Below are 22,113 nucleotides of genomic sequence, written 5' to 3'. Positions count from 1 at the left end.
CTAAACACAGCAATACCAATCCACGTATAAAATCAGAGACTGTTGCAGCTTGCACAGTTCTGGAACAGATGGGGCCCAATGCTGAGAGGGGAGCAGACATAATCCTCCATCCCTAACCAAGAAGCTGTCTTCAACTGATAGCCAATTGCAAATTAAAACTTAGCTTTCTCCAACAGAGTCTTTCTAGGTATACAAACCACTCTTAAGTGCATGCCCCATGCTCAGCAGTAGATACCAATACAAAGGCATTTTCAGTGGCCATCTTTCTTGAATAATGCTTTCCAGGAGTGCTGTTTTTACCTCATGGGTCTTTTTATTATCTATATTAGGGTTTCTGGTTTTTTGTTTCTATGAGATTTCTGTGTGTGAAAACATGTCTCTGTGTCTATATGTGTTCATATGTGTTTTCTTCAGCTCTTTTTTCTCTATTTATTGCTTTTTGTTCATTTCCAGTCTTTTTAAAGTTTCTTTTATTATTATTCCTTATATACTTGTTTGTTTCCTAAGGAAGTAGAGAGAAAAGTTGAGTAGCTGGGAAGGAAGGCAGGACCTATGAGGAGTTAGGGGAGGAAAAACAATAATCAAAATATATTGCATAAAATTTTATTTTTAATAAAATCAAAGATAGAGGTAAAAGATACTCATAAAACATGGTGCAAGATCTTTTGTGTAGAACTGATGATAGCAGATAGAGTAAGTATGCTGGGCAAGACAAATAAATGGGAGCATGAGTCCCAGGAGCACACAAAAGAGTCCGAAATACATCTGCTCCTCCCACAGTTAGGAGTCTCACAAAAACACCAAGCTAACAGTCATAGCATATACTCAGAGGACCTAGTGTAGACTCATGAAGGTCCTGTGCTTGCATTCCTAGTCTCTGTGAGTCCACATGAGCCCTGTTTATTTGATTTGGTGGCCCATATTCTCTTGGTGTCCTCTATCTACTCTGACTCCTTTACTCACCCTGTTCTGGGGGATTCTCCAATCTCTGAGAAGAGGGACCCAATGGAGACCTTAAATTTAGACTCTGCATAATATCTGGCTGTGGGTCTCTGCATATACTCCAATGAGCTGTTAGAGGAGGCCTCTCTGATGATGAGTGGACATGGCAGTGGTCATGGAGTATTGTCAAATATCATTAGGAACCATTTCATTAATTTTTGCCAGTTATATTGATTCCACCCTTGGTCTAGGTTTCTGGGACATCCAGACTTTAGTTCCTGACCATCCAGGAAGTGCAGGGCATCGGTTCCATCTTTTGTTGTGGGTCTGAAATTTAAAAAAACACTGACTGATCACTTCCTCACATTTTGCACCTTCATTGCCCAGACCATCTAGCTGGCAGGAAATATTGTAGGTGAAGTATTTTCGGGCAGGTTTGGTGTGCACATTTCTCTTCCTGTAGCCTTCAGAGTACCTTCTTATGCCCAAGAAACTAGAATGTAGGAGTGAAGGCACCGAGCCCACACCATCTCCATCTCTCTACATTCAGTGAGTTGTGTGGAAGTTGTCTTCGGCATTGGAGCCCCACTGTCAGTTTTCAGAGGGTCATCTTCTGTAACACATCAGCTTGGTCAGTTTAAGACAACCAAGTTTATGTTGTCTTAAAGTTTTACTTAAGTTCTAAAAGGTTAAGTTACTTAAGTTCTTAAAGGTTCTACTTAAGTTTTTCAGCCAACAACCCAACCAAATGTGACCCAGTCCTACCACTGGAAGCCTTGCCTTGCTACAAAGATGACCAGTTCAGTCACTGTATTCTCCATTGCTAAGAGTCCTCACTAGGATCACCCCCACAGATTTCAGGAAGTTAATATTGCTCTTGCTTGCCACACCAGCTCCCCAAATGGCCCCCACTCCAATTTCAGCTGTCCCTCTCCACACTCTTTCTGTCTATTCCTACCCTTTACTTGATCCCTCTGGATCCTGAAATCACCTGTCCTCAGTCCATTCACAGAATCTGTTCTATTTCCCATTCTAAGGAAGATCTATGCTTCCTGACCTGTAGTGATTTTTTTTACCTAGCCTCTCTGGGTCTGTAGAATGCGGTTTGATTATCATTACTTAACAACCAATATCTACCTCTTATATTTTTGGTTGTGAGCCTAGCCTTTAGTGGCCGAGCCATCTCTCCAGCCCAAATATCCACCTCTAAGTGAATAACTACCATACTTTTCTTGCTGGGTCTGAATTGAAGATCCAGACATAAATCACCCACCTATGGACACCTAATGATAAAGAAGCCAGAAATACACAATGGAGAAAAAGAAAGCATCTTCACCAATTGGTCCTTGTCCACCTGAATGTCTGCATGTAGAAATCTGCAAATAGATTCATATTTATCTCCTACACAAATTTCAAGTCCAAGTGGATCAAAACCTCAACATAAACCAGATATATTGAACCTGATATAAGAGGAAGTGGGGAATACCCTTGACCAAAATGCCCTATGAGACAACTTCCAGAATAGAACACTTAAAATGCAGACACTAAGATCAAAAATTAATAAATGGGACCTCATAAAACTGGAATGCCTCTGTAAGGCAAAGGACACTGTCATTCAGACAAAGAGGCAGCCTATAGAACAATGAAAGATCTTCACAAACTCCACATCCATTAGAGGTAGAGTATCCAAAATACATATATTAAAAAAACTCAATATATTAAAAAATATTCAGTTTTAAAATGGGGGAATAGATCTAAACAGATAATTCTCAACAGAAGAATTTCAAATAGTTTAGAAATACTTAAAGAAATGTTCAATATCCTTATCTATCAGGGAAATGAACATCAAAACTACTTTGTAATTCCATTGCACACCTGTCGAAGAAGCTAAGATCAATAACATATGTGACGGCTCATGCTAGGGACGACGTGAGCAAGAGGAATGGTCCTCCATTGCTGTTGAGAGTGAAAATTTGTAGAGCCACTACAGAAATCAGTTCAATGGTTCCTCAGAAAATTGGGCGTCAATCTACCTCAAGACCCAGCTATACCACTCTTTGGCATTTACCCTACCCTACCACAAGGATACTTGCTCAACTATGATCCTTGTGGTTTTATTCATAATAGCCAGGCATTAGAATGTCTTCCAATTGGAGAATGGATAAATAAAATATTGTATATTTAAACAATGGAGTATTGTTAAAAATGACATCATGATATTTGCATGCAAATGGATGCCCCAAATCTTTTAAAACATTACGTTTTATTCCATTATAATTGTAAGCAGGTTTGCATGACTTCAAATCTCTGGATTTGGTAAAGATAGCTTCATGACCTCAAATTGTGTCTATGTTTCTGAATTCTTCTTGTAAACTTGACAAAATTGCTGATTTTCCTGTTAGTTATATAGATCATACCATGTTGATTTATGACTGACTTCATAAATCACTGAAAGCACATCAAAGTCACCAAGACAATTGAGGATCAACCTGCCTCTTTTTCAATTCCCTAATTTATTCCTGTTTTTTTCAGATATGCTGTTTAGTTAAGTGTATTTCTTATTGATTCCTTATTAGTCAATATTTTGTGATATTAATATGTACAATACAGCTTTCTCTTCAGCAATGCTTACATGATGTATGCATTTTCCATTATCTATTATGATCCCATTGAATAATTTTACCATTACTGTGTTCACATAGTTTAATGATATTCTTATATTAGTTTTGCTTATTTTTTAAATCTATTTAAACTACCCTGACATTTTCCTGGCATCAATTAGAATTGTGATTTGCTTATCCTGACAAGGTAGTATATGTCCTTAAAGCCAGAACTTGGGAAGCAGAGAATGATGAATCTCTATGACTTTAAGGCCAATCAGGAGTACATAGTGAGATTCTGTCTAAAAATAAAGAAAATTCCAAAAATTTTAAATTGCTATCTTGACAATATATAATTAACTCACAATTTTTTGTGATTCTAGGACCTATAATGAGTACATTCTCTATATATCTTTATATCCTTATCCATGTATGTATATATGTATGTGTTTATCTATCTAACTATCTATCTATATTTTGTTTGCCTGTGTAAAAATTTAGCATTTCAAGTAAAATATTTCATACATATTATTCTTAGCACAAATAATTTAGGTTGGTTATTATATATATCATATGATATACAGAAAACCCCTATTTACTTTGTAATACATTTAAAACATTTTCTCAATGGATGTAAATATTTAACTAAATAGAATATGGATGTTGTATCATATTTACCCTAATTCTGTCCTTCTTCTTCTAAAATGCATGTTTTCCCTGTGCTGTAATTTTTCTTCCCCTTTAAGGACAGATGTCTATCACTCATTTTGGAGCCACTCTGATTTTCTCTTAGTATTTATTCACTGGCTTGAGTTGATTTTACTAAAGGAATTTAATGGATATGCAATTTTCTATTGACTATCATTTTCTTTCAATAACTTAATGATGGTCTTTTAAGTACTATCAGTGGGAAACATAATTGTCCACATTATTTTACAAATGTTTGTGCACATACAGATTCTCCAACTTGGTCTTTGACATCCAGATGCTCCTCTTAACTTGAAGAGTGCTAGGATGTAGCTCATTTCTCACACTATATCCTACAGGTACTCAGAGTTCAGCTTCAGGGTGTGGCTGATCTTATATTCTACTTATAAGAAACTAAAGATTCCCATATATAGCTCTTTACTTTTACTTTTTTTTTTACTTTCCCTCTCTTTGGCCCATTTTATGCAAATATATTGCCATAAAAGTAAGACTAATTCAATATTTATTCTTCAACATTCCAAGTGTTATGCAGGACTTGAGATTCCTATCACAATAAAACAACAATAATGGAAGTGGGGTCAACAAAATCATTCTCCCCACACTCTGAGTCCTCTCTTGTCCACTTTTCTGTGGATTCTCCCTTAGTTTCTGTGCTTGTGTTCTTTGCTCGTCAGCAAAATGAAACCTTGAGTGGATCTGGAATTGATACATGGCCACAAGAGAAGAAAGAACAACTTCCCTTAAAGAAAACAGGCTGAAAGAAGGTATTCTCTAGTTGGTTTTGCTGACAGTGTCTATTACAAAGTTTCACTTTCAGAGAGTGTTTTTTTTTTTTTGAACAGTGCCTTGGAGACAAAGCAGAAAAAGACAGTAGCTACTACATAGATTTTTTTTTTCAGATTTTGACTAGTCTTCAGTTCACTCTATTATTTTCTTTTCAGAGTCCTCAGGAGAGATTTATTTATTCATTTATATCTCATCCAGCGTTTTTGCATCAATAACTGAGAGATATAACCTATAATGGTTTCAATAAATCTTTGACAAAATCAGAATATAATCACCATTATTTAAAAAACTTTTTATTACAATCACAATTTACTTTTTTACATTATAACTCATAGATGCTCAAATATGTTCAGCAATTATTTTAGCTGTTTTTTTTTTATCTGAAATAACTTTTTATGTCCTGTTTAAAAAGTTAACAGTCACTTTTATCTGGCTACTAGATGTTATAATTGAAATTCACTTACTAAAATTCAAAAACTGGATTTTCTCTCCAATTTTGACTAAGAATAATATTTTATAATAGCACATTGATTAAGGCTACTTAAGTGTTACTTAAATCAACAGTATATCTATGTGAATCATTAGACTTCAGAAATATAGTTTTCCTTACTGTAGCAATAGAAAGGTGTTACACAACTCATTACTTGTAATTGGGACATTTTTGCTTGGAAGAAACTAGGCCTCAGGAAGTAAACAAAACACTTATATTAAGCTTTAAAACACATACTCAAGAGGTTCCTGAAAGTTACAGGCTTCACAATTTCATTACTCAAGTGTATAAGCATTAGTACTTGCTGGGAAAAAGAGTTCTTTCTGACCAAACTACCTGCAATTTTACCTGGAGATCCAGGATTATAAGTTGTGTTTTTGGCTTTGCAATGGCATATGAGTCACCAATGCTTTTATTCTTAATCATCATATGTGCTCTTCTAGTTAAAACAAATGTTCACTGATTCAGAAAGCTAGGCATATAGGCATCTGCCTGGTCTTTCATTTGTGTCATTTGAGTAAATACTTTCTTGTTCACATCTTCCCCAAAAAAGTTATGCAATAAAAGAATATATCACTTTTGCCTTGTATATCACACATTGTACAGTAAAATATACTTATTACAGTAAAGATGACCATTATGTTCTGTAAACTCTCAGAGACATCTAGATTTTAACACTGGTTTATCAGCATAAACAAGAGCAGATTCAGCATATTCAGGACAATAGGCTAAATTCAAACACAAAGAAATGGAGTAATATAATTTGTGTGTGTCACTGTGGGTTTGTTCATTTGTCTGCATGTGTGTAGTTATGTGGAGGCTATGACCAACTCTCAGTGTCATACCTCAAGCACCATTCAGCTTTCCCTTGAAAAGAGATATCATACTGGTGGGGAACTGACCATATTGCCATGAAGCTCAGATTTCCTCCTGTCTCTGCCTGGAATTGCAAGCACATACGATAATTGCACCATATATACATATGTGTATGTGTGTGTGTGTGTGCGCACACGTGCACATGCATGTGTGCATGTGACTTCTGCAGATCAAAATTGGGTCCTTCTGCTTATATGGCAAATACCTTACTAACTGCTCCATCCATATTACGAACTAAAAAAAAAAAACTTCGAGATGTATGTCACTTTTGATTTGAACCAGCAGTAGTAAAATGGAAGAAATATGTTCCTGAGAACAAATGATCATTTTAATAACATATTGACCAATCCTCTTTAAATGTCAAAGGACTTAACCTAGAAGATTATATAGTAGTAATGTTTGTCAGTCAAGGATTTAGAGAATTATTAAGATAACATGCAGTAATTAAGAAAATCCAGAACTGCATCAGTTGCTTAATAATAAGAGAGAGAGAATTAAGAAAATAAGTTTGTTCTGTCTATGAACAATCTTGGGACTGCATGTCAATCAGCACAAAATAGCTCATCAGATGGAGAAACTTGATCTTACATTTCTTGTTTTTCAGATCTTTGAGATGAATAAACTTCTATTCTTTGTAAGTTAGACTTGATGTATACATGTCTAGTCCTTGGAAGTAAGTATTAAAAACTCTTGAGGATAATAAAGAAATGCAGGTTGGTAGTCATGTATTACAATCAAACTTGTAGTCAATCTAGGTATGCTTTCAAGGTCAAACAAAGATATACAGGTAGTCTTCAAACATTTCAGATATCTATAGAAAATGACATTTAAGATGTTTTAATAATATAGGGCTTTTTATGACAATGAGACATGTTGGCTCCTGACAGCACCCATTTATTTCAGAGAAGATTATGGGCACCAAAGAAAGTCCATATTGAGTTTATTTTCTTTATGGAAAAAGTTAGCCACTGGGCAAGAAACTTCCATTGCCTCAACTGCTGACAGTATGCTGTCCAAATTGGACATGCAGGACACAAAAGAAAGCAACTGCTGAACATTGCCAAGACGAGGCATGACAGTCCTTCAAAATTCCTGCTTCAAGAAAAAGATTGTCAGATATTTTCGGCCTGAAGGCTGAAAATGGATGCCCCAGTGTTACAGAAGAACTTTGAGTGACTCTGTAGACATCCAGTTCTTTCTTTCATTTCTTAGTTTTGAAAGTTTGCTGCTCTTTACTTCCAGATTATTCAGCTAATATTGTATCCTTTTTGGATCGCTGATGACTAGAAGACCAGATGAATATAGTTATAGTTTTCTTTCATGCCAAGTTCAGAAAAGAAACTCACAAAAGAAATATAAAGTGTATAAGGTTGAGAGACATAGAAGTATAGTTTTGAGTTGGTAGTACAAGTTAAGATAGAAAGTAAATTAGGTACAAAACTTTGGAGTCAGCAAGATAGGATAGATGATGGAGTATTTTCTCTGAATTTCCCAAATGCAAATGGACTGCACTTTGTGAATGTAATTCTTACATGATAATTGTTTTTATTGTACATAATTTTACTATATTAGTGTCAAAAACTTTATTTTTTTAGACTAAAAGGGGAAAATGTTGTGTGGTAATTTTATCGCGTTCTGAAAATAAAGCTTGCTCTGAATTACAAGTTGGAGCTAGCTCTTAGCTAAGCAAAATTAAACATAGAGGTTTGGAGGACTAAGGACAGATAAAGAGACAGAAAGTAATAAGGCAAGAGTTTAGAGAAGAACTCGGACTTTTAGATGGAGGAATGGAAGAAAGAGGAGGTCACTGGGGGCTTCTCTACAACTTCTCTGATTATTCAGGTTCTTACCCAAATATCTCACTCCCAATTTTTATTGATAAAGAATAATTAGATAAATGAATGTATCAATACATTTTTCTCTTCCCGGCGTTATCCATCTCTTCTCATTAGTACCTTATACTCTGTCTAGCCTCTGTGGTTAAATGGAATGTAGCTTGTTTACTGTAAAATTCACAGGTAAAAGGATGGAATAAGAAAAAATTCATCCAGATTGAGGTAACTCATATCCAGAAATGTAAATATGGTATGCATTCACTTAAGCCTGTGTGTTAGTCGTTAAGTCATTGGTAAGTATACTTTTAAAATCTTATGTATGTCCTCAAGGAAGTATTTGAATGGTTCTTCAGATATGTTTTTGGAGCATTCAACATTTAGTGGCTGCCAAGCTTCAGTGTGTCATTTTTCTTGTGTGCACATGTTCTACCCTTAAGGATAATATCTAGCATTCAGATTCTTCTAAAGTAGCTCCTAACCACACAGCAAAGTATAAATACTGTAACAGTGGAGAGCAAATGGCCACTCAAACATTCTCTTCAACTAAGACATAAGCGTAAGCTTCTTAAGCCCTTACTTTGTGTGAATTTTGATTCCAGAAATAATAATTTTATGTAATTTTCCTTTGTTATCTTCATTTTGATTTTGTATATATATACACTCAGTCTATGTGAAAATTTGATTAATTAAAAAGTTGTGGAAAAGAAATGTAATTAAGAGAACTAGACACTTTCTAAATAGCTCTCAGTCCTCACCCACACATAAGGACATAAATCAGAAAGTTGTCTTGACTTTGATATATTGTCTAATGTCTCATTTAAGAATATTGAAATTTTATTTTTCCAAGCATGCAAAAGTAAAAGACACAAGAAGGAATTATATGTGATATTGATATAATTTTTAAAAAATGACAGGTTACTCTCAGAGTATTAAGCACATTTAAGAAAATTTAAGAGAAGGGGAGGATTAGTATTCCAAAGTTTTTCACTTAGACTTAAATCTGGCAGTGGGTTTCTATTTAACTGTGGGTTTCTATATTATTTCCTTCTGCTGCAATAGGAAGTTTCTCTAATGATGTTTGAACAAGACACTGACCTATGAATATAGCAGAATATCCCTAGGTTTCATTTTATCACTAGAATTTTTTTCTTTTCGACCAATGTCATTTGGTTTTATCCTAGTTTCCTGGGCTTTCAAAGCCTGTGCTCTTATTCTTCAATGTGAATATAAGGAAATATGTCAATGCTATACTAGAGCTACCAATGACCTTCACATTAGTAATAAAATATTTCAGTATTAGTTATTACTGTACTATCTTAACCAGTATTAGAACAAAATTACTATCAAAACATTTTCCTAGTAAAATATTAATCTCAGAGTTGTATGTAATCATTCAAGTGTTACACACTAAAATACCCATGTTACAACTTCAAGTTTTCTAGTCCTATGTATTCACACTTACATATTCATTACTCTGTATATAAACATTATAAAATGTATTTGAAATGCACAATACAGAAGCAGTTACTCCTACTGTATACTAATTTGTTATAATTTTTCTTTGTTTTAAGTTTTTTGATCAAGTTTTCTGGTAATAATATTTAAATTCTGTCCTCTGCTCCAGGTTCAAAAAATTCTTACATATAATGAAGAGAATGTTGTCAAGGCTAAAGAGATGTGTATCTTAATCTCTAAGTTTCCTTTTTAATATCCTTCTCTTCTCTTTATATATCCATGTTTCACCTGGAGATATTTTTCACAGAGTAAATACTAACTCTTCAAGAACCTCTTTAGAAGAAAGCTCTCCACAGCCTGTCCTTTTCAGGGACTCTGTACTCCATAATTGACTGGTTGCTTTATCTTTCACATTTTGATTCACTCAAAATAATGAGAAACCAACCATAATGTTTCCATTCAGTCTCCATTCAGTTTCAGTCTTGACATAGACATTTACATTTTCTTTCCTTTAGGAATGTTGCTTCCTTTCATTCATTTAACATTTTTTGTCTGCAGTGTTTCTTTTCTTTAGTGACTTAATATAACTGTTTTAAATATTTCCACAGAACCTTCAGTGCTGGGATACTTTTTCCATTTTCATATCCTCATTTTAATACTTAATTATATTTATTCATTGTTAATTAATTAATTGAGGATTGTGATTCAGTCATGTTGTGTAGCCCAGGATGGTTTTAAACTAATAAGGCTCCTGAATATTAGGATTACAGGTGAGAAATATTGGGCCCAACTCCATTTACTCTTTATGCTGCAAGACATAAATCTCTCTCTCTCTCTCTCTCTCTCTCTCTCTCTCTCTCTCTCTCTCTCTCTCTCTCTCTCTCTCTCTCTCTTTCTACCTGGATCCTAGATCCATATTACCCTCCTCAGAAATAACCCCAAGAACTTTGGCAGTTTAACACATACATTTCATATCACAAATGAAACTTCCATTGCTCACACTCTTCTCTGCTACTGTGAAACAGTGTTTTACCCTGCCTAATCGTTCTGTTATTCAGGTGTCTCTGGACATTGATAATACCAATTTCTTCTCAATGCAGCTTACTTTTTTATAATAATCACATATTTTCTCAGTCCTTTAATAAGCATAACATTAAACTCATGTTTTAGTACTTCCTTATTCCTAGTTATGCCCCACTTTTGTTATATCATATTTATTTTATTATTCTACTTTCTTAGTCACTGTGCTTAAATTTTATGTTCAAGGACAATATTCATTTCTCTTCAAATACTTTTTGATTCCTAGAGATACCCTATCTTTCATTGTATTTCTGTCATTAAAGTATAACCTTAGTCAATGTTGATTAACTACAGATAAAACTAATCAAATAATAAATAACGTATCTCCATACCTCTCCACAAAGCTCTGTCTCAATACCTTAATGACAATTGATTGCATGAACTGTGCTTAAATCTTTTTTTCTATTCTCACTCAGGATTTCCAATCAGTAGTTTCTTAGAACTGTTATAAAGAAACTGTCTCAGCCTTTATTCTATTTAGCAGAAAGCAACATTTAATCATTCTTGACAGCATATTAAATTTTCTCTTCCCTTGAAAGATCAGTTTGCTCATTTCTTTGGTCTTTTATTTTCATTTATCTTTGACCATTATATTACACTAAATTTAAAATATTTGATCTCCGAGTTTTTTTCTTTTAATTAACTAATTTTTTTGGTTCTTATAAATATTAACTGTCTTCAAGGAGACTTAACACACACACACAAGAACATGCCTCTGATTCAGATAGAACTTATAAATTCTCTATGCATATGTCACGTTATCTATTCAATGTCTCTTCCTCATTGTTGAATAATTATCTCCAATTCATTATGTCAAAACTGAGTTGCTGTTCAACTCTACATGCTCCACACAACCATCTCTTTCTAAATTCTTCAATTACTTCAAAAACCTTCCCAATTACTCAATCTGCCTTAAGGCAAATCTCAATTTCGCCTTCACTTTCTGTTTTGTTAAAAATTTCTGTTAGTTTTAATTTCTGATTTCTAAAATCTATAAATATATCCAGCTTCTTTTTTATAGTTACAAACTTTTAAGTTCTGCTTTAGAAATTTTTGTCTATGGTATAACAATATTCTGTTTGCTTTTGAATTAAATACTATTTGATATTTTTCATGTTTAGATTTAAAATACACATACAAATATACCAATAGTTTGAAACATGTTACAAATTCATAATTTCTCATAGACTGTTCATGTTAGGCCCCTAAATTCATATTTTGGAATCTGAATTATCAAGGTGACAATATTGGGAAACAGGTTTTTGTCAAAAATCAGTTTAGGAAATACAACTTTCCTATGCAGGAGGATTTATCTTATGGAAGACTCAACAGAAGATTTTCAACCCTTAGACTTTCTGAAAAATGAACTGGAAATGAGTTGTGTGTAAATAAAAAAGTTGCAACACTTACAAGTGCTTTGAACTAGGATTACCAAGTCTTCAAAATTATGAGAAATAAGATTTTATTATTTATAATAAAAATAGCCTAAATCAGATTTCAATAACAACTGAAGTAGGAAAGACATATCTCACATGTTTTTAGATATCATGATTATGTTTACTTTTATAGTGGAATATTTTTCGATCTTGTTATATCCTTTTTTTTCTCTGTATATTTTTGGTCCCTTCCCTGGATATCTGTAGACCAGGCTGTACTCGAACTCACAGAGATCCTCTTGCCTCTGCCTCCTCAGTGCTAAAATTAAAGGCATGCACTGTAGCAAGAATCTTAAAAGTTCTTATTAATAAAATCAAACCTGAAGCCAAGTATTGGGGTGAACACCGGAACCACTCCCTGGGATTAAAGGCTCTCTTTCTGGGATTAAAGGCATGAGTCACCATGCTTGGCTGTATCTTTGAACAGATGGATTTCTGACTCTGGAATGCTAGGATTAAAGGCATGTGCTACCACTGCCTATCCTCAGTATCTAGTGGCTTTTCTGTTCTCTGACCCCAGATAAGTTTATTAGGATACACAATATTTTGGGGAACACAATACCACCACAGTGCACCACCACCACCTTGCTTCAGTCTTGTTATATCTTAAGTTAGCTATATTTTTGGTTAAAATTACATGAGAATATGTTTGATGTGGCTAACTTGAATAATTTTCAATTTTGACAAAAAACAATGCATGGAAAATAATACTGCAATGTTTTATGAGTATAATAAATATAGGATATTAATTAGAACAGGGATAAGGGAGCTTGGTAGAATCTTGAAAATATTTTATAATACAATTAATGTGCTAAATAGAGTATATGGGATATAAAATGTTGATGCACAGAGATTGTGATGGCTATTCTTGATTGTTAATTTGACTACGTCTGGAATTATTTGTAGTCCAAAAATGGAGGCACAACTATGAGAGGTTTTTGATTGATTTGAAGTGGAAGGATCTACTTCTAATCTGAATCTTTGATGTATAAAGACATACCTATAGTCCAGATCTAAACTGTGCCACACATGCTGCAGGAAGCCTATATAAGGACTTGGAAGAAGGATGATTTTACTCTCGGCCTGCTTGCTCTTTCCTTCCAGTAAGTCCATTTTTTAGCTGGCATTAGAGCCTAAATATTTAGGATTCTGTGTATACTGAAGACCAGCTGAGACAGCTAACCCCAGGAACTGAGAAACTACTAGATTTTTGGACTTTCTTTCATATATAGCCAATGTTGGATTATGGGACCACAGCCAGTAAGTAACTCTTATAAATACCCTTTCTATATCCATATAGACAGATTAATTTATAAATTATTTTTCTCTAGACTACCCACATTAATACTCACAAAAACAGAAAGTTTTTGGAGAATTTGAAAAAAACATTTGTTTTCATTATTTATTCTTAAATAATTTTTTAATAATTAGAGAGGCATTGTGTTGTAAATAAAATAAAAACAATTTAGGTTGCCTCATTTTTTTAAATACTGCAACAACAAAGCATTGTAAAACAAAGACAAAATATATACAGTCAGCCCTTTGAAAACATCCATCAGACAACGATGAGTGCTGATATCTTCATTGATAAGATACAAGCTCATGAGATCCACCAGAGCCTCAGTTCATGGCCCAGGGTAGTTTTCCAGAAAATGGAGCAAGGTAAAAATCACTGATTCAGATAAAAAGAACTGCAAGTTTAGGGGGAAATAAACATATTTTCTTTTGCAGATTGTATGCTAAGTAAAGGATGCAGAAGGAACATTCTCACCAGACATAAAATAGAGGGCTTATCTGTGCAGACTCATGAGGAAACTATTCAAATCCAGCAAGTTATTCAAATAAGTTAATTAGAAACCAGTGCTTATGTGGGGTATGAAATGTCTATACTCCTAAACTAAAAATGTTTGTGATCTGCCAGATGTTACATCAGTATTTACAAATTTCACTCAATTGTTTATATCTAGAAGGTGAGATATTTCAATGGCTTCCAAGTAACAGTGACATCAATGGGCATTTATAACAATGTTCAATATTTGTTAAGTGATATTTACATGGATATTGTGCATACTTCAGGGTAGATGTCTACATTGTCTAGCTTCCAAGAGATGTAATTACTAATCATTTGAGAGAGCATTAAAACTTGCCCAATAAGAAATCTGAAACCATTACTATGAACTGGATTGATTCATAGAACATTGAGTCAAAGTTTGCTTTTAACCTACTTACTGAAAATAGATTGATGTGCAAGAAAAATAAGAGAAAAGAGCAGATATGGTAATTATGATAAAGGAGATATTAAAAACCCAAATTAAACTGCTGTTCATGAAAATATATAAAGCAGTAGACAAATTGGCTATTTAGAGTAGTGCATTGAAAACAATATAGGCAAAGTTACCTAAGAATGAACAGAGATTTAAAAAGTTTTTAAAAACTTAAAGCACTTGAATAATCTTTAGAAATTCAAAATGAACTAAAACGAACATAAATGAACCCTCAACTCTGAAGAGTGTTCATATTATAGGCATAAAGGAGAATAAAATTGAAATTTGATGAAAATGGGGATCCCCCAGATTTGTGAGACTTAACAATATAACAGAAAAAAAAGGGAGAAAAAGAAGTCATACATTGTCTATATCATAATTAAATACCTTGATTTTATGATAAACAGAAAAATCATCAGAACAGACAGATGAAGACAAATATTCCCCACAAAGGAAAAATGATAATGGTGGAGAAATGCATTTCTCATAATCACAGGACTAGTCTTAGGTGAGAGGAACAGGACAATTGAATGAGTAAAAGGAGAAATTAAGAATCCCATTCCATAGACTTCTATGCACAATGAATGTATATTTTTTTAAATTAAGTGTATGTTTCCTCAAATATAAAAATTAAAAGGGAGTGTTTTTCACAGATGGCCAAAAATGTTTGAAATTATGCAGGTAGAAGTAAAATACCAACAATTATAAACATGCTTCTATGGAAAATAGAAAATAAGAAATCATGCATCTATAGATAAAAATAAGTGTTTTCTTATTTAAATATTTTAATATAATAATCTTTAGATAATAGTAAACCCTCAAGTGAAATAGTAACAATACACATCCATATTTATAAAATTACATATTCAAAATTCATACTTACAACAACAATATACTATGACAGGAAATTCCTGCACTACAAATGAAATGATAAAACATCACTTAGATCAGGAATGGAAAGAGGTTACAGATGCTTAACATCTAAGTAGCCACTGCAATCCTAAAATGCAAAAGTACATAAAAAATATTCAAACTAATAAAAAAAATCACAATCGTGAAAATATTATTATTTATTCAAAGATGAAAACAGGCTGAATAAAAGTGATAACATATAATAGATTTGTAGGAATGCAAATAATCATATGTGCAAAATGTATAAAAACCATAATTAATTATCATTTTATTAAACTCTCCATTTATACTCCCTGCCAACATAACATGAATCAGTAATGAGATGTGTGAAGAATAATTCCTCAGCATTTTACATGTAATGTTCTTTTCACTCTTTCTCTAGAACCAAGAAGGGACAGAAGAGTATTTCAAGGCAAACAATGCTTCAATTGCTGTCTAGTCAGTATTTTCTTGGACTGAGGTTTCTTGCTCTCTCCATTTATACAAAGATTATTTATGTAAATGTTACAACATTATACTTATTTTGGTATTTGAGTAACTAAGAATTGAAAATTTGAACACACACACAAGCACACACATATGTAGCATATATCTTATAATATTATATGTGGAGATTTTTTAATCTCATAGAGAAAATGTGAATTTCTTTTAGAATAGCTCATTTTGAAGTTTCTTCATGTCTGAAATTTTGCAATCAATAGCTTCAGTGAACAATGACTTTTGTGTGTGTTTTCAAATTTCAATTAAAATATAATTACATGATATTCCCATTCCCTCTTCTCTTTCCTGTACCTTTCAATCTCCCCACTCCTGTTCCCTTTCAAATATATAACCACTTATTCTATTACCTATGATCTATGTAGCTATGTATCTATCTATGTATCTATATATCTATCATCATCTATCTACCTATCATGTATCTGTTTATCTATTTATCTATCGATCATCTATACCTCCATATATTTGTATATAAAAATGTAAAAGTAAATATATAAACACAACCTGTCAATTCCTTTTAGTGTTGCTTGTTTATATACTTTTTATGATAGACATCTTGGGATTAGAAGGCAATTTGTGGGGCTATTCTCTGGGAAATACTTATTATCTTTTTTCAATGGTCTGTAATTGCCCATAGCTACTTTTATAAAACTTCAATTTGTTTTAGACTTTAAAAAGTTACTTCAAATGGTCCTTCAAACCCATCTTCTGTGGTGTGTTCTCTTTTGAGTACTCACAATAATCAGTTCTCTTGTGAGTTTTGGACACTCAGAAGTATCAGAGCCCTTGGTTCTTCTAAAATAACAAATATTGCTTGTTAGTTTGCAAATATCATGGAAACAGGATCTGGTTTTTTACTACAGTAACAGCATAAAGTAGTTGACTAACTTCTTTGGATGAAATAATAATTGCCTATTGCCCTCTATAAATTCCATCCAACCCCAATATCATACACAATAGTAAAATCCTGAGTGATCTTTACACTCCAGTTTTAGTTTTTATTCAATATCAGGTGTATTTAAACTACCTACTTTTCTCCAGTTCTTCATTATAATCCAGTTCAATAGATATTACTGTAAATTAATTAACCATCTACTCACAATCTGCAGTTTTCTTATTTTTTCATTAGCTTGATATATGATAGACATTTTCAAAACATTGTTTGAATTAGACTGCTACACATGATCATTCACTTCAGTATTAGAAATAGTTAACCCTTTTCTATTATTAAAATAAATGGTCAGACATGATTGCCATTGTTCCTTCAGGGGAAAAATGACTCTTTGCAATGAATAAAATTCTAGATTTCCCCAGTTGGTCAGTGAAATGAACTTTCTGGAGGCTAACAGCCTACAGACAGGTGGTGCTGACAAGGAAGGCACTTAAAAATATAAGACAGGTCCTCAGATGAATAAAAGAAATTAAATCTGTGAAGGTCACATCTGGACATTCTAACTGGAAGGCAGGTTGCACTTCCTTCCATACCTTTGAGACTAATGTGTATTACACCGTGGAGCTAAATAGGCCATTTTCTCCTAGACATAGTTTATTACCACTCTACTTATTAATAATTCCTCCCCAATAAAATTATGTATTCAATGGAAGAATCTGTCAGTTTAAAACATTACCTTTCACTTTTTTTTTCCAGAGTGTAGTTCTGGGTAACTTAGGCTGTACAACTTGATTTCATATTCAATCATGATATCTTGTTGAGGTTTACCATGGCAGTGGTTCAATTATGAATATTCAAACAACAGGAGCAGTGCTGTGACCTTGCAAATATTCTCAAATATGCTGCAACTGATGCTGTCGACCAGTGCTATTTCTTTCTACACTTTCTACTTGAACTATTCCATTAAACATCAGACTTTAAATGTTTAATGAAAATTAGAGCATTTTGACTATATTTCATCTACCTTCAAGTAACTCAGATATAATTCCCAGGCACTAAAAATTTGTACTACACTGTATTCTGTTTAATAGTTTTACAACTTGAATGAAACAGCTCCCATATGTTTATGTTTGAATACTTGAATAACAGTTGATAGAACTGTTTGGGAAGGATTAAGAACTTGGCCCCATTGGAGGAGGTATGTTACTGATGATGGGTTTGGAGATTTCAAAAGACCAACCCAACATGTACCCTAACCCTCTGGAACCAAGAAAAACATCTGGAACATTTATTTTTTTCTTTATAAATGGCCTTGGTCATTTATAGAGTAAGAACCTAGTAAAGCACTTTAAGTCACTAAACCTTTGTCTTTGAAGCTGTGGGATGGTCTGTATGTCAAATTGCTCTGATTGGTCAATAAATAAAACACTGATTGGCCAGTGGCCAGGCAGGAAGTAGGTGGGACAAGGAGAAAAGAGAATTCTGGGAAGCAGAAGGCTGAGGGGAGAGACACTGCCAGCTGCTGCCATGGCAAGCAGCATGTGAAGACTCCAGTAAGCCACAAGCCACATGGCAAGGTATAGATTTATAGAAATGGATTAATTTAAGCTATAAGAACAGTTAGCAAGAAGCCTGCCATGGCCATACAGTTTGCAAGCAATATAAGTCTCTGTGTTTACTTGGTTGGGTCTGAGCGGCTGTGGGACTGGCGGGAGACAAAGATTTGTCCTGACTGTGGGCAAGGCAGGAAAACTCTAGCTACACTTTGAGGGTAGTGTGGGACATTAGTCTTTGGCGCTTCTTGTTTCACCTTCCAATTTGAGCTGATAATTTTATCTACCAATCTTTTACACGGACATTATGCAATGTCCAAATGCAATAGGATCAAGTGCTTGATCATTCACTAAAGCTTCTAAAACCAAGATAAAATAAACTTTGTATTTATTGGTTTATTTTCTTAGACATTTGGTTTCATAAACAAAGTGTTAGGTGACACAGTTAACTACAGTTGTGTTTTTTAAAATGTTGGTTTTTCTCCCTAAGAATCAAATGTATTTCTCTCATCTCTTTTTTAAATCCCAAGTACTGAGTCTTATTAAGAACTGAATCTCAGACCCCCTCACCTGGGCTCCCATACTAAGGCCCACAACCTCAGTAGCCTTATTGGAGACCAGGTTGGTCCTAGGAACCCCAGGGAAGGCAGGGCACACTGCACATAAACTCATTTAAAGCCTGCCCAACAACCCCAGACTCCATACCCTCTTGAGACCCCCAACATTCCCACCCCTGGCTCCATGTCCTAGTCTACAACATCAGAAGACTGCTACTTTATCAGAGGACCAGGCTGGATCTAAAATCTACAACTCTATAGAAGAAGACTTCTGCTTTACCAGCTAGGCGAGGCTGGACCCAGGGACCCCAGAGGCCAGACCAGATCTAAGTACTTTCTTCTGCACATACCAATATATTGTCATAATTGAAACTATCTTCTTTCAGTAGATCTATTAGTTAACAGTGTGAAGGGGTGGTGAGAAAGACGTAAAATTTGACACAGGATTGAAATTTGTAAGGTGAGACATGTCTTCAGGTGGCCTACACAAGACTTCCTCGCCTCTGTTTATAACATGCCTCCAATAAGCAAGTTTGCATTCCTGTTATACCTCCTGGAATATAAACATCCCACTGCCAGGAATGCATCAATAATGGAGGGGCTTGAACATTTTCAAGTTTATCCTGCAAGTACATGTTCCACTGCATGTTTACATAGAGATCACAATGTAGGTAACAGAGAAATCATCTGAAGGAGTCATTGATATATTCAACACTCCAAAAGCTACAGAAAATCCCCTCCTGAGACAAGCTTGAGCTGTTTGCACTGTGCATAGCAAATGTAGAATGAAAAGATAGGCAGTTGCACTCCCTTTATTAAGGGAATATTTTTCAATTTTTTAAAAATTTTATATGAGAGATTTTCTAGTCATTTTACATATCAGCCACAGATTCCCTGTCCTCCCTCCTCCCACAACCCAAACCCCATTCCCATCTCCTCCAAGGATAGATCTCCCTTGGGGAGTCAGGCCAGTCTAGTAATTCAGTTGAGGCAGGTCCAATCCCCTCCTCCCTGCATCAAGGCTGAACAAAGTGTCTCAGCATAGGCCCTAGGTTCCCCCCAACCGGCTCATGCACCAAGAACAGGTCCCAGTCCCACTGCCTGGGGGCCTCCTAAACAGTTCAAGCTAATCAGCTATCTCACTTATCCAGAGGGCCTAGTCCAGTTCCATAGGGGCTCCTCAGCTATTGGTACACAGTTGATGTGTTTTCCCTAGTTTGGCTATTTGTTCCTGTGCTTTTTCCAATCATGTTCTTGATATCTCTTGTTCATATAAACCCTCCTCTCTCTAGTCGATTGGACTCCTGGAGCTTCACCTGGGGCTTGGCCATGGATCTCTGCATCAATATGACTCTTTCTTAGAAAATTAGGAATCAGTCTCCCTCAAGACCCAGCTATTCCACTTTTGGGCATATATCCATGGAATGTTGAAACATACCACAAGGGCACTTGCTAAACCATGTTCATAGCAGCATTATTTGTAATAGCCAGAACCTGTAAACAACCTAGATGCCCTTCAACTGAAGAATGGATAAAGAAAATGTGGTACATATACCCAATGGAATACTACTGAGCAGAGAAAAACAATGACATCATGAAGTTTGCAGGCAATTCTCTCTTTTCTCTCTTCGATTGATACCTGGAGCTTGGCCTGGTGCTTGGTTGTGGATTTCTGCATCTGCTTCCATCAGTTACTGGATGAAGGCTCTATGATGACAGTTAGGGTATTCACCAATCTGATTACCAGGGTAGGCCATTTCAGGCATCCTGTCCACTTTTGCTAGCAGTCTAATTGAGGGCTGTCCTTGCAGATTCCTGAGAATTTCCCTATCATTAGGTTTCTCCCTTACTCCATAATGTCTCTCTCAATAAAGATATCTCTTTCATTGCTCTCCCACTCCCTCACTACCCCCACACAACCATCCTGTTGCCTCTTGTTCTCATCCCCATCCCCTACCCTCTATTGCCCCTCATGAAATCATCAAAATATTCCATCCTATTTTAAATATAAATTTAACAGAACCTACAACATAGTCTGTAAACATGTAATTCTTCCTACCTGTTTTATGTTGTTGCCATTCTCTTTATGTGTACCTAAAACTGTATTATGTTGGTGAAACCTTACCAGTTCATTGAAACTCAGTCTAGGCATAGGAAACATCTCCACAAATATCCTCAAATGGTCCTAGAAGAAGAACTTCCTTTCTAAGAAGTTATAACTCTTTGATGGTTCCCTGACTACTTAGTCTTCATTTAAACTAAAAAGGAGATGTTCTTTACACATCCAGGTCTCTGAAGAGCAGAGAATGAAAATGGCTATTGTCACACACTTGTTACTTAGTTCAGCACGTAGTATATTCAATGAGTACAACATAGATTGATAAGAAATAGCTTTCACACTACATTTCAAGCAATTCTTAATTTTTATACACCATATTTACTATCTAGACTAGCCTTCCTACTGTGCAGGAAGGAAGGAAGAGATTGAGAGATTATAGATAGGAGAGAGATACTAATATTTCTCAATTTTTATGATATTCTAGGAGTGTAAATTCACATATGTTATGATAATTTATAGTGATAAATTACTAAGTATATAGAGATAATTGATTGAATAAGTCACCCAAATTATATAAAATCTTAAATATATTACTTGTTACTTTTGAAATCAGAACAATATAATGACTTTGCTTTCAGATAATAGAAATTCATTTTTCCTAAAAATTAAAAAGGCAATTGTTTATATAAATTAGATCCATAAAAATAATGTCAGAAATTTTGCACCAAAATTAAACTTGAAGGCACAGCTTGTGTCTAGATTCCTTAGGAAAATAAGAGTTAAAATATAGGATGACAGACAAGTAAATATTTAAAATGCACATGAAACTTCATCTTATTAACTTCTCCTTTACTATTTTATCATCACAAAATTCATAGTGAAACTGACCTATAATTAGATAGAAATATTAGAAATTAGAGCTGCTTTAAGATTTATGTGCACTAAATGCTGAAGAAATTAAATTTAAACTGTGGGCATGAGATTAAATTATGAAATTATCTTTTGTATATGAAAATACCAGAAAAAGCAGAGTATTTCTAAAGGGATATTATTTAGCGATATCAAATCATGGAAACAATATGTAAAAGTTTTATATCTTTTCAGTCTCCACCCTTCTTTCCAAAACAGGAAGTGATCAGATTGGAAACTTTCAGAAAACTCCGTAATATT

Source organism: Peromyscus maniculatus, chromosome 6, assembly GCF_049852395.1.
Source record: "Peromyscus maniculatus bairdii isolate BWxNUB_F1_BW_parent chromosome 6, HU_Pman_BW_mat_3.1, whole genome shotgun sequence".
Lineage (NCBI taxonomy): Eukaryota > Metazoa > Chordata > Mammalia > Rodentia > Cricetidae > Peromyscus > Peromyscus maniculatus.
The sequence above is the reverse complement of the archived record's forward strand: the minus strand, read 5'-3'. Positions refer to the sequence as shown.